The sequence below is a fragment of the Channa argus genome, chromosome 12 (assembly GCF_033026475.1).
Source record: "Channa argus isolate prfri chromosome 12, Channa argus male v1.0, whole genome shotgun sequence".
In the NCBI taxonomy this organism is placed as follows: domain Eukaryota; kingdom Metazoa; phylum Chordata; class Actinopteri; order Anabantiformes; family Channidae; genus Channa; species Channa argus.
This window is the reverse complement of record NC_090208.1, coordinates 22,446,478-22,460,232: the sequence shown is the minus strand read 5'-3', so window position 1 is coordinate 22,460,232 and position 13,755 is coordinate 22,446,478. Positions and strand designations below refer to the sequence as shown.

Genomic DNA, 13,755 nt, shown 5'->3' with positions numbered 1-13,755 from the left:
CTTCGTGTCTCGGTGGGCCTGTCGATTATTTGCTGCTGAAGCTCCCAGACTCCCCATTACCGCCGCGCTCAGCCCACGTTGTGTCAAGGATGTGTCAATAACGTGTCGAATACACCTACTCCATTGCACGCTGACAGATAGTATTTTATCGAGCTTGAAACCCTTTGACAAGACAAAGAACATGAGGAGGAAAGAAAGGGAGGCTGCGGAAGTGGCAGGGAGAAAAGGGCCTGGAAGATACCAGGAGATTATTACAACGTGTAATGGCTACAAGACACTGAGGAAAAAAAACGGTGAAGGCTGGCTCAGCTTCTCTCCACTGCTGGACCTTGGTAAATACCCCAATGCCGGCTTTGAGCTAGCCAAGTGCTATTGTGGGTCTATTTAATCCAAATCAATAAACTTTAAAGTGCTCACTGAAACAAATGAAGTTTAGACTGTACGGCAGAGAAGGACTCCCAGCAGACACTAGTCAGATCGGTAATATTACTGATGAACTGCAGAATTATACTCTAATTTAACGGATGGATGACACATAGTTTAAGAGCTGAAATGTACAATCAAGCATACTGCATATGAGCAAGGGAGCGTTTAAATATGTAATTCCCAGTGAAATGTGCACATTGAAAAATGGGAACAGAACAAAAAATGTGCACTGTGTAGTACCTACAAGGTACCTGAGTAGCATAGTGAGAAAAATGCTGCATTTAAATTGAGGATATAATAGTTCCTGACAGCTGACCTTCTTAATGGCTACAGGAGTAAATCCTCTGCTATTTATGTCTGCAGCCCATTTCCGACAATGTTGTATTAGAAATATGGTTGGGAAAAAGTGAATGTTTTCTCCATTGGGATAGACAGGATAGATAGATGGAGAGCTGGTGATGGATGAGGCTTTAGAGATATTTTAAGCTCACTTTCGTTCAACCCCTGCTAACATTCCAAATCTGTCTCATGATTGTCCTATTTCCCAATGATGTCCAGTAGTTAAAGTGTGTTGGGATTCTGGGACGTACAGGTGGTCTCAAAATGAAAATATTAAACTTTAATAAGTGTTGTTGTTGTGACTATTCTTTAGTACAGAGGAAAACGGCTATTTCGTTACCAAAAAATGTTAATACAAGATTATTTAATAAGATCAGTGTGTGATATAGTTAGCCACTCAAGCTTCGATTAATTGGGGAATCACAATAAGATTATAATATATTTGGCAATAAAGGCTTGAGAACACATATGTAAATGTACAGAATTAACATTTGCATTTTTACCTTGACTGTAGACTAGTTTATTTTTATATTTCCAAGCTGAAGTCGTAAAATCTTTAATGTCATAAGGTCGTCTTGATATTTCTTATTTGCTACTTATCGCCTGTTCATTTGACGACAAAAAAAAAAAAAAACTGAAGTCAATCTGAAGTTTTCTTTCCATCTTCAAAATGAATTCCACAAACTGAAGTCCATTTGTACTTTATTCTTACAGTAGTTATAAGGTGGTTGCATCCAACTCTTTGTCATCTGTTGGTGGGAAAGTTTGGACTTTTAAAAAACTTGACTGACAAGAAGGAACATAATTAATAACTTTTGAGAAAAACCTTATTACCATAATGTAGTGCATTATTCACGTCCTGACATCATTGTGATGTTGGACAGTTATCATATGGTATAAAAGATTCATTTTTGTATTGTTCCAAATTGTAAACTTCAACTAGTTATTGTGGACATGTTGTAATCATGCAACTAATTTGCTTCATCAAACAAAAATATGGAGGAATGTTTTTTAACTGCTCACATTATGTTTTTAACCAACACAAATATGATGAGTAATATTAATCCTAATATATGCAACATGTAAAAATGTTTATACTGAGCAAATCATTTAAAAAACAGGAGTTTATTGGTTTTTCATCAGTGTATCCACTCATGTCAACTGGACCATGTTTTTATCATTGAGACTCATGTTTAGATGCACAAAAACAGCAGTAAAATGTAGAAAGTCATTCTTCAGCTGTATTTGTGGATAAACATACATAAACAAAATTCAAATATAATCATAAGTTAGATAACACTCAGAGTGTCCTATTTATCTGCGATGTGTATAAATAGATTACCAAGTGAAAATATTCTTGGCAGGTACTTTATTTACTCACTTTACGGAAGTGGAGCCAAAAAGTTAACTTTGACTCATCACAGACGGAAGTTGTGATCATGTGGGACTTGCAGGTGGAAAACTTCCATGAGTCGTGTGCCAAGATGATGCAATGAACACCAGTGCTGATGTTCATTAGCATACTTTTTGGTTTAGTTGCACATATGGGGAATATGTTGGTGTGGTGAAGCTAAGTTGCATAAAGCAATCAGAGCAGAGGGTGTGACACCTCTGGAGCACAAGTGGAATTTGCTGCTCCACTATGAGATTAAATGTCAGGACAGACAAGATGAGATAAGTGGCTGCTGATAATCCATATCCCCCTGCGGTGACATGGAGCACAAACAGGAACATCTCCATGCATGTAAATATGTTTGATTACAAATGAATGACTGCACACACACTTACACTTCAATACACAAACACCAACACACCCCCCCATGGTGAAATGTAGCCAAGCTCCTTGCAGAGCTGCTTTATGGCAGATCCCAGAGATCACGGCTCAAACTGCCTCCCTCCAGAGGAAGCACACGCAACGAAGAAGATGAATCGTTCCTCTTATAGTGCACACACATGCAGTTCTGTTCTTACATTTTAGGCAAAGTTGCTTTGTTAAGTTACTAAAGTTCCACTCCCTTTGACTAGCCTCTGTTTTTTCCAGGGTGTGTTGACTCTTTCTCACTTTGTACTTGCTGTGTTTGTGTCTCTTCACCTGGATTGTATTTTAACTGTCGGAATAGCATTCCAATTAAGGAGGTATTGTTATTTATGAAATGGAGAGCGGTGGGTAGTGGCAGAACTGACAGCATTGCTTAATGGGAACACTGTTGTCTGAATGGAGACGACAGCAGAGACCACTACACCCAATTTATTGTTTCTCTGCTCCTCCTGCTGGAAGTCATACACTCGAAAAAGAATAGATAAGTTTTAATCCACAGTTGTGCCAAAACACTTTAATCGCTCTCCTGAATCCATAAGCAATAGTTTAACATGAACAATTAATCAAGACAAGAGGTCACGGTCATGTAAACATAAACTTTGTATAGCCTGCATTTGTATATAATTAGGGGTAGTATACATTTATAACAGGCAGAATACTATCTTGCTGTAGCATGTGCAGTTTTAATTAAAAACATAGTAGCATGTTTTGCAATTATACATTTGCATACTTATAATTATTAAACTACAAGAACTGAAGACCCAAACAGGAACATATTTCCATGTGTATAATACCTTTGTAACAAATTAAGGTGCATATGAATTTGTTTAAGAATCACTAAGTACATCTTCATGTGATGATGGACATGCCAGCCCCCGAATCCTGCTCAACGAAACCTACAGCAACACATACACACTTGTTCAGTCCCAATTAGACCCCAGACACCCTGTGAAACCAGGGCTGGAACGGCAGCCCCAGTAATGGCCAGATCGTTACAGGAGGGAGGGGAGTAACGAGGGCAGAGAGGCCGAGCGAGAGGGAGGTGGATCAGGGATAATGAGAGGTTGCGTGAGGACAGATGAGAAGCGAGATGAGCAGGAGCCTTGCAGCGTGCTTGATTACATGAACATACACATATGTGCAAATGTGCAAACGCAAAGAAGACACATGCACACATTTATCTACATGCATGATTGCTTGAGAGCCTTCCACTGACTTCCATTCCCTTTACTTGTTCCTAAAGTAATAACTTGCAACATATGCCGTATAAAAAAAAAATCATATTATTATTTTTTATTCGTAGTGCAACTTAATCAGTACATTGTTCAGTTCAGTTCATTCATATTTGTATCTATTGTATTAAATAAATAGACAAAGATAAATTAGCATCCAATTGCAATTCCTTTTGCTCACCTCCACATTTTGTAGTCCATCCACATTCTAATGCTCAATCTACATTCAACCCCTACACAACTTTTAATAGTTTGTATGCACATATAGCCCAGATGTACAAGAGTTGTATAGTTGTTTTATAGGAGTGAGTAAAAAGTAGTTATAATTCATGATTCAAGTGTCATCAAGCCACTGAATAGTGAGCTATCACCGGTTATCACACCCAAGTTACTGCTCATTGGGACACCTGATATGTATTATACCATCAATATTAACAGTCTTATTGAGACGTGTGGTTAACATCTAGCGGCTGTAGTTAATTTGACTGGAACAGGAGTGTGAGAGAGAGAGACACCCATTTGTTTCCTTGGTTTGTAAGCATAAGTCACTGTTTTCACTTAGTGTTGTTTTTGTATTTTAGTTTAAATCTATAATCTTTTCCTTATCCTAACCACCTGCTTTTTGGGTCTATACCTAACCATATGCATAAGAGCAAGGACATACTGACCCATAACTATGGTGGTGATAACAAGCGATAATAGTAATCATGCAAAATAACATCCGAAGTGTGTTTTAGGATAGAGTCGAGTATCTTTAGGCAATTTGGATGAGTGCATAACGTCTGTACTCAGCCTTTGTATTGCAGCCATATAAAAAGCAAAGTAGCAAACATTTTGAAGCAAAGCACAATTTTTTTATGGCCAAACCACAGAAATATAATGTAGCTGAGCTAAAAGTATTCTACGCTAGCGTCGTCCACAGATGCCAGAAAATGTTTGAAGCTTTCCTACTATTGTGAAACACCCCATTGAAGTGTCAGCTGTGCAACAGTAGATTTACTACGTATTGTGTAGAGCTATTTGTGTGTAGTTTACATAAAGATGTGGTGAAGAGTGGCATCATCCAGTTTGTAGTATTCTGATTGGCTGCAGGTGAACATGGGGCCACACCTTCAGCCAGCCAGAGGAGGTTTACCATGATAAATGCAAATTTCATGTTGTTGGCTTTTAAAAGTGAATTTAGAGAGATATTATTTTGTGATGAATAAAGCGTCATTAATAATCATAGATTTGGTATTTATACACATAAGTCTAAAAGGGCTATACTACCAGATGTTTAAGCAATTAGGAGTCAGGGTAGCTTTTAAGTAGAGTAGAGCAAGGAAAGTATTTTAGCAATATAGGCTTGTGTTTGGGAATCTAGAGGTTTTAAGATTCACTGTGAGTAGTAGGTGTTTGGTTATTGTATTGATATTTATATGAGCAAGTGTGTGGTTAAGTGCGTTTTTGCTTTCACACTGTACTTCAAACAAGACTGTGTAATTGTGTTATCTTTAAATGGATATAAACCTACAGTAAACAAACACAGACATCCAGCATGAAAATATCAGTATTTTGTTACCAATCAAGCTTAAAGACCATGGAACTACCAAAAAAAAAAAAAAAAAAAAAAAAACGAAATGAAAGGAAAGGAGAAAGTGGATAGGGGTCAACTAAAGTCCAAAAGGCTTAAGGCCTGAAGAAAAGGATGTGGAAAATGGAAGAGAAGAAGACTGTTATGGGGAAAAGAAAGAAGCAGCAGTGGGAAAACAAGGACAATGCCTGTGTTTGTGTCGTCTTTGTCACTGTGGCATTCTGGAGGACAGAGGGGCTATTTGCCTGGGTGAGTGTGTATGCATGTGTGTTCACTTCCCCATCCACTCAATTTGTGGAATTGATCCACTCCCTAATAGTGAGCAAAACAAAAAGTCTGCCTAATCAAACCACTATTTATAACACAGACGCGAGAGAGAAGGGTGTGAGCGATATAATTTACCAGTAGAAGTGCTACAAGTACTTCTAATGGAAAGATGAGAAAAGGATACAGATAGAGGGAGAATGAAATAAAGAAAGGAAGGTTTGCTAATTGCATTTGGAATCAAAACAAGAAGCCTGGACACGCTGGGCTTCTAGCCGAGATGGGAGACAGGTCACAAATAGACTCTCACAGCGACAGGCTATAGCCAGTGATAGATTAAGACAGAAGGAGAATGAGCAAGAGATGAAACGAAATGGGGTATCAGGAAGAAAAATGGACATCAGAGCGAAAAACATAAGAATGAGATGATGAGAGAGGACGGAGAGGTGACAGCTGGACAAGTAGCGTAAAGAGTTAAAGGTAAAGGATGTGAGATAGATTGAGAGCGAGAGGAAGTGAGATAGTAAGGGTAGCTGGTGGCAAGAAAGAGACGAGGAGGAGGTGTGAGTGGTGAGAGAGTAAGATAGCAGGATGTGCATTCAAGTACTTGTGGTTTTTGGAGGTGTTGTTGAGTCTAATACGAGCACATAGTTGGCACTATCCCAGTAGTCCTACTCATCTTTTCTCTTTCTTTGCTCTACTTCTTTTTCTTGGCTCACACTTAATCTGCCAGGGGAACCTCACCGAAAATACATTTGAACGCTACTTACGTGCATAATAGCCGTGATTATTCTGATGCGGTATCAGATAAATCCAGTAGAAACGTTTCGTACCTTTGAGCTGAAGCTGTTTGTTTATTTTTGGACTTTAGAAACGCACCAAGCTGGGAGCTGGAGTGTTTTGCCAAGTCAAGTTGGTGCAGACAGAGTACAAACAGTACAGCAGCTAGGATCATCCCGACTCTGGGCTCGTCCCCACACTCTCAGGAAGACAGAGAGATTAGAGGCAGCAGGAGCAGGTGCCGACTGTGTGTGTGCACTGTGTGCCTTCGTTTACTCAGTCTGTGGACAACGGTGTGGAAACAGTGGAGCTTTTTGGTTCTTTTAATTGAACATCGTCAAATTAGACTATAAATTGTTTATTTCCCTTCAATAAATTGTTTTTTATTCACAAAATGGGAAACGGTGGGAAAATGAATTTGGTGCCATATCAGGTCTAATATGTTCAAATAATGCCTCAAAACATTTTTTTGACAATGTTACAACAAACCTGTTGGAACCACAAAGGCTTGACAATGTAATAATCTTTTACAAGGCAATATAATTGTTAATTATGCACATTTTAATCAGGGTGTTAAGAGGTTTACAGTACACTGGGACTGTTGCTCAATCGTCAGCTGCCAAACAGCATCCTTTGACTGCAAGAAATTCACTAAATCCTGCAGGATATGCTCCTGTTTGCCTCATTTTTTTGTTGTGTGTTGGGTTGGATTTTCTAAAAGCATATTTTTGAATCTATAACTATCTGGCAGCTAATTCTGTTGAATGTTAGTTTTCTTTGCACTTGAATGCACCATAAAGAAATAGATTTTAATGTCAGCTTATTATTAACTATGTTTATATTGTAAAATATATTATATACTACAAAAATATTTGAACAAAAATGTAATATATTAGGATAAATAGAAGTGACATGATGACATTTTCTAATGAAAAGTCGGTTGAAGCAATTAAACCTGTCCATGTAAGTTTTCCACAACCGTGCAGTTTTGTTCTGTTGCTCCAACTTTTCCTGTAAATCTGACCTAAACTCTTAACTGTCCCTGAACAGATCACAGTCATATGAGAGGCTGCCAGCGCTTCATGGCGCTGCCTTCATAATGTGAAACCTGCACACAAAAGCAAATGAAAGCTTCTTGTAGGACAAGAAGACAACTATGCCAAAAACACAGATACTGTGATTTTATTCTTTCAGTAAGTTGCAATAAGTTTTTCCCTGTTGGTTTCCACATTTCAAAGACATCTGGTTAAGTTAATTGGTGATTCTACGTTGCCTGCAAGTGTGAATGTAAGTGAGAATGGTCACTATGGGGGCTTTTCATTTTGTTATTACTTGGCTCCTTTTAATTTTATTTGATTGTTACTCTTTGGTCTAATAAATTCAAAGAAATCACTATAATGCTGAAGCATTTTCTTTTTCTTTTTGGTAGTTTTTGAATCTAGTTTAACCTGTGTATTTGAGTCAGTTCCAGTGTTATAATTGCATCTTACTTAAAAGAGCAAAAAAAATGTATAATGTTAACAAATATAATAAAAAAGAATTAACATTTTTAAAGTTACAATACAATGATGACAAATGGTCAAACACATTAATGAAGTCTGTATAAAATCTGTCCTGCGATAATTTTAAATGTATTAAACTGTATGCAATGATGTATCACATTATCTGCTGTCAATAATATCTGTAATTGACAGCTGCCGAAAGCACGAATGTGTGTTTTGTTCGTTTTATGCACAGGTTTGTGGAACTGAAGTCAGATCAGGAGGTTAAATTTCCTAAATAGTGTCTTAGTGCAGCTCATCAGTTCAGCACTTTTCAAGGCAATGATGAATTAATTACAAAACAAATTAGTAATGAAATTAGAAACAGGCCTAAATGTGTCATTTGTTTTTCATTGTAATGATTAGAGGCAGTTTTAGCAAGATAAATTCTCTCTTTCTGCTCAAGAACCAGTTTGTCATTTAGAAAGTCTGTCAAGTAGAAACAAAGGTTGACGTGAAAAATAAATGCTATTAAATTCATTAAGACGTTCTCATTGTAACCTAAATAACTACATAGTTAATTTAAAACATATAAGCAGTTAATGGAGATGATCGGAATTAAAAATGTGTATCCAGTCCAGTACTGAAAACTTACCATTCAATGGTAAGTATAGAAAGTTGTGATAACATGCAAAACAGGTGGTGGATCATATGTTCTGTCTGAGCAGTAACATGACCAACTGCCTACAAAATTAGCCAACACAGGTTTTTAATAAATGTGAAGACACTTGCGAAACACTTCGGGTACATTTGCAGAGATGAATCACATTCACACCTCTCCCTTGGCAATTGTAGTATCTGTGTCCATCTTAATTATAATTTGGACAGAACTGGGCATTATCTGATGTACAGCTTCCTTAACACCTGTATATCCAGCTGTCAGTTGTCATCAGAAACAGACATCATGTTCAAGTGATGCGTAGGAGGAAAGGATGTCTCATTTCTTTATTCACGTGTTTCCTAGCTTCCTCTCTGCTTTCTTGTATTTATCTTATGTCTTGTGTTGTAGGGACCATGCAAGCAAAAGTTCTAAGTTAGGGGAACAAAGAGCACTTTTGGGGAACAGGAAACGTGCTATGTGTGGCCCTGTGATGGGCCTTTTCTGATAATAGCCCACCTCTAGCACATCTGCAGCCCTTCATTTCATGAGAGGCTTAGATAACGGGTGGTTGAACCACAACCATCTAAAAAGGAACTTAGTTAGACCAACGTGAAAGGCTCATCATTTTTCTTAAAAATGCTCGTTGTTTGTTTTCAGATGTCCAACTTGTTTTTTTTTTTTTATTGCCAGTGCATGGTCACACAAGCTCATGTCCCAGATGCAATCAGTATGGCCTTTGCCTTGATCCATTGTGCTCTAACGATTAAGCCTTCGCCCTGCGCGGTGGCCCACAGGCCAGCTCTGCTGCTGTGCATTTCATCACATACCATTTATCATTGCACGTCTGTCTCCACCTCCAGCCTTCTATCCCATCAGCATGCCATTGACCTCCAATTGACACACAAACACACACACACACACATATCTCATTTGTGTGAGACATCCACAAAGTTATGTGAGAGTACAGTTTTCTTTTCTGAATGCAGCTCATTTCAGATTGCTCACCCAAGGTTTGTCCCTAACTGTGTTTCTAACTAATGGCTTTACTTATTATTAAAACGACTCAATAAACACATGTAGACTGCTATGTTAAGGTCTACCAATAAGCTACAGCACAAATAATCCAAATAATGTAAAATAAAACGTCAAGTTGTGTAAATTTATTACTTGTATGCTTTTAGCAGAATTTGCAGTTCTGGTGCATCGAAAATGTAAAGTGTAAAATGTAAAGAGATCCTAACAGAGTTTATTCTAAGAAAATTACATTTACATGGGCAGTGAACGGGCTCCAGCTAGAGAAATGTTTTTCCATCAGTTTGTGAGTACCTTTTTTAAATGAGGAGCATGTCTTGCATATTTAGAAAGAAGCTCACAGTATACTGAGTATATCCATGTGTTTCTTAAACAGCTTAACTTGCACAGTAAGGATAAGCTTTCTGTAATCCTACAAGTCCATCATGATTAAAATGATATGTCTCATAAATGCATAAAGTGCACAAAAGTATTTCTTCCATTACGCTCTAGTCTGTGATTATATGTTCAACACTTGGTATTATTTCTGTTAATTGGATCACTAGTTTAAAGAGCCTCCGTGTGTTTGCACACACATGACAGTTCATCATTTGCTGTGAGCAATTTCCCTATTATTACAGCTTGGAACCTCAGTGTAAAGGTCAATATTTATCTCTGCCTCACACCCACACATGCTTGTGCACACACGCTCTCTGGCCTAACCATACTAATGAAAATGAAAATTGAAATGGTGGAGAAAAAAAAAAAAACACACACTGAAGTCAACCCAGTTGACGGAAAAGAGAAATGCTAATTTGGAAAAGGTATAAAATTCTGTGGGCTGCGTTATTTCCCCTCGAGATGTAGTTTCACCCACGATGTGATCCAATATCTTTTTAATTATGGGTCTCTGTAAGGAGAGGGCCCTCCACTCCCATTGCTCCACCTCCTGTTTAAGGTATATGAAGATGATATCTCTGCCCGCAGTCAGGGTTTTGTTAAAAAGTAATGTGGGCTTTTTAAACAGTGTGTCCTCCACACTGAGCCTTCGTTCCCCCTGCTGTTGTGTCTTCCCAGGGCGAGGAAGGATGTGGTTGAGGTTAATTATTGGTTTACCTTGGGCTGTTATTTAATGTATGAAAAATAAATTAATAATCTGACTGACTTCATCTCAGTTATCCTTCCACTTATCCCCTGAAGATCAGCTGTACCACCCCAAACGTATATCAAACGCTCCTGTCTGCTGGATGTGTCGTCATTCACTTGGAGCAAACATCAATTCTTATAAAATCAGTGGCTGTCAGCGGAGCACGCTCCATCCACACGGCTAATCAGTCAGTTGATAATGCATTAGGGGACCAGAGGGTGGCGTCTCTCAGGGTTGCGGTGGGCGGTGTGCTAAACTGGAACACTCAACACAACTTCAGGCCTAATCGACTCATTGTCTTCGTTCTGCTTGAAAGGATCAGCAGCCATGCTAAGCTCCTCGGGGCCCGAGCCATCAGCTATTCTTTGCTGATGTTTATGTTTGCTGAACATGGCCATTGTGCTTTTTTTTTTCTTTTCTATTGCAATTGTTTGGTTGATTAGGTTTTTCACCTTTTGGAATTTTATTTTCAGTTAATCATTATTCTTTGTCTTAATTGTTTTCTGTTGTTATCAAGGTGCTGTTAGAATTCTGAAAAGAACGGAGCCTGACTGTCTGCCTGACTGATTGTCTAATAACTACTTCAGTTTTTCACTGGTGGAGAAAGTATGCTGATCATTTAGGAAACAATGTAACAACACAAAAGGCTTTTAATGTGCAGCAACAGCTACAACAGTGCATGTTAATAAAACTCAGACAGGCCTGTGGTGGAGCCATCGCTAAAACTTGAGACATTCAAGAGGAAAAAAAAAACCTTTTTGGCTGAGTTGGAGTGTCGATAAAAACAAAGTGTGTCTAAGTGAAAAGAAAACCGACTTTGCAAATAAATGATGACAGAGAAGACGCTGAATGAGTTACATGTCCATGGCAGCTTCTGTTGCATTCGCGAGATAAAGAACCGCTGCAATGCAACAAATGCAATGTAAACAATGCTTTTTGCATTTTAACTGAGACATCAGTTACAAAAATGAATGCCTGCTATCAGTAGACATAACAAAATAGCATAACATGCTGCTAGTATAAAAAAAAGTTGTGAACATTAATCTACAGATACAACACTTGCTATTTTCTTACAAAAATTATAAATATTGTGTCACTAGCTTAAAAGCAACGGAAACATTAGCAGAATAGGTCGTGTCAGAGAACTCACTAATGGCAATTTACAAATTAGCGTATAACCAAAATTGGGCTATTAATCTCCTAGACAGCCATTTTTACAATCGTCACCACATACACGGTAGTCCCCCCTCGGCGGGTGTATGTCATCACTATTAGAGTTTGGCCACAAGATTCTGCTGAACTAAACTATTAAATCCAAACTGAGAAAAAGAAACATTTGACCAAAACAACACGTTGTTTTTACATAAAATACAGATTCAGGTGAAACATCATAGATATCATACTCAAACTCTGTGTAGGCTAATTGTGTGTACAGTAAAGGGTGAACCTTCTCAAGAATAATGTAATGAAGGAGATTATTTAAATCAATTTACCTGATTATTGTGACTTATTGCTAGAACTGTTTTAATTAATCAGTGAGACTGTCAACAATTGCTTCTATACTTCTACTGCTCTTTAAGACAGACATGGCAACATTAATGTGTGTCATTATACATAAGTCTCTCCCTGTAGAGCATTAGCTCACTTCTCTGCTAGAGTGTTTACCATCTGCAGATAATCCTCCATAGGTGCAGAGCCAGGTAAAAGTATGGTTTGTTGTTTTTCTGTAGACGCATTGTGAAGAAAATAACTCATGATGAATAGATGATCAAAATATTATGTACGAACCCAAGGTTCTTCCTGCAGCACTGATGATGTCATTAGATGTTGTGCTACTGTGCTACATGACATTTGCATGTTTGTAAGAGATAAGTGATGAAAGCACAGGTGAGTTGGTGCTCTTTTTTCTTTTTTGTAGGCTTTAGAAGGAGTTTGTCCCACAAGGGGATCAAATGTAAATCCTGAGATTGGAAACCTGTGCACCCACTGCCCATCTGTTGGCGTTGCATGCTGAACTTTAGTTGTAATAGACACCCAACAAAGCCAGAGGCAAAGAGAGAGAGACAGAAACAGCCTGAGACAGGTCAGCAGAAGAGGGAGAGAGAGCGAGAGCTTGTAGCCCCCGAGGGCTCGAGTCCTATCTGTCAGAGTGCCAGAACGATTCGCCCTGTAACTGATCCATGGACACAGAGTCTACAGGTCAACTGTGACAGGCTGCTTGGTGTGTGTGTATGTGTCTTTTGTGGGTGAGGGGTGTGTACATCCGTGCGTTCGTGCATCTGCATTCTGTCCCCCGTGATGCAAGTAGCTGTCAGTCCTTATCTACTGATGCAGAACACATATGTGTGTGTGTGTGTTTGAGTGTGTGTGCGTGTGCGCGCGCATGCGTGTAAATAGTGTGTATGTGGTCATTTGCTGCAAATGAAATGAGTTTCAGGTAGAGACATGGCGAAGGGCATTGCTTAGAGATGCACGAGAGCAATATGTTGCCACGGCAACAGTCAATGAGACTTTGTCCACGTGAGAGTGACTCATATAAAGAGAGTGAGAGACTTGGAGAGAGAGAAGAGGCGGAAACAAGTTGAAGTGAAGCAGTTGCCATGGCGACTTTCTATTGCAGCTGTCTGTAAATTTCTCTCTCCCCAGTGTGTGTCTGCTCCACCATGCACCACTTTTAGCGTCATGTATGTATGACTGAATGTGTGTGATGGTCGAGTGTTTAACCGGTGTGTCAGATTGTGTGTTCTGTGTGAAACTTTGATATAATTTAAACAGGTTGTAAACTGGTTTTAAAGGAAGCCAAACTTCTTCTCTCTGTCTTCACTTCCAGCAGATGTTGTAGTGGTTATTTATGTGGTTGTTCTGCACTACTGCTCCCTCATATCCTCAGGCCTACATGCGTGTGCGTGTACACACACACACTCCCACACACACACACACACACACACACACACACAAATACACTCCCACAGAAGCCAACAGGGGATGTCACAGATCCACAGTTCTAAGTCCTGCGTGCCAT

The 13,755-nt window shown here is 38.8% G+C and overlaps 1 protein-coding gene across 6 annotated transcripts in view; it reads left to right on the top strand.

The window, feature by feature from the left end:
- Positions 1-13,755, top strand: part of nlgn2a (neuroligin 2a) — a 175,262-nt gene that overhangs the window by 98,153 nt on the left and 63,354 nt on the right. Inside the window, exon 1 of one of the 6 annotated variants that reach the window (XM_067523857.1) lies at positions 7,611-7,626. The exons of the other annotated variants lie outside the window; for them this stretch is intronic. The gene's annotated coding sequence lies outside the window, so the exon portion shown is untranslated. Of the gene's footprint in view, positions 1-7,610; positions 7,627-13,755 lie in introns of those variants that run through there. 6 annotated transcript variants of the gene reach the window in all.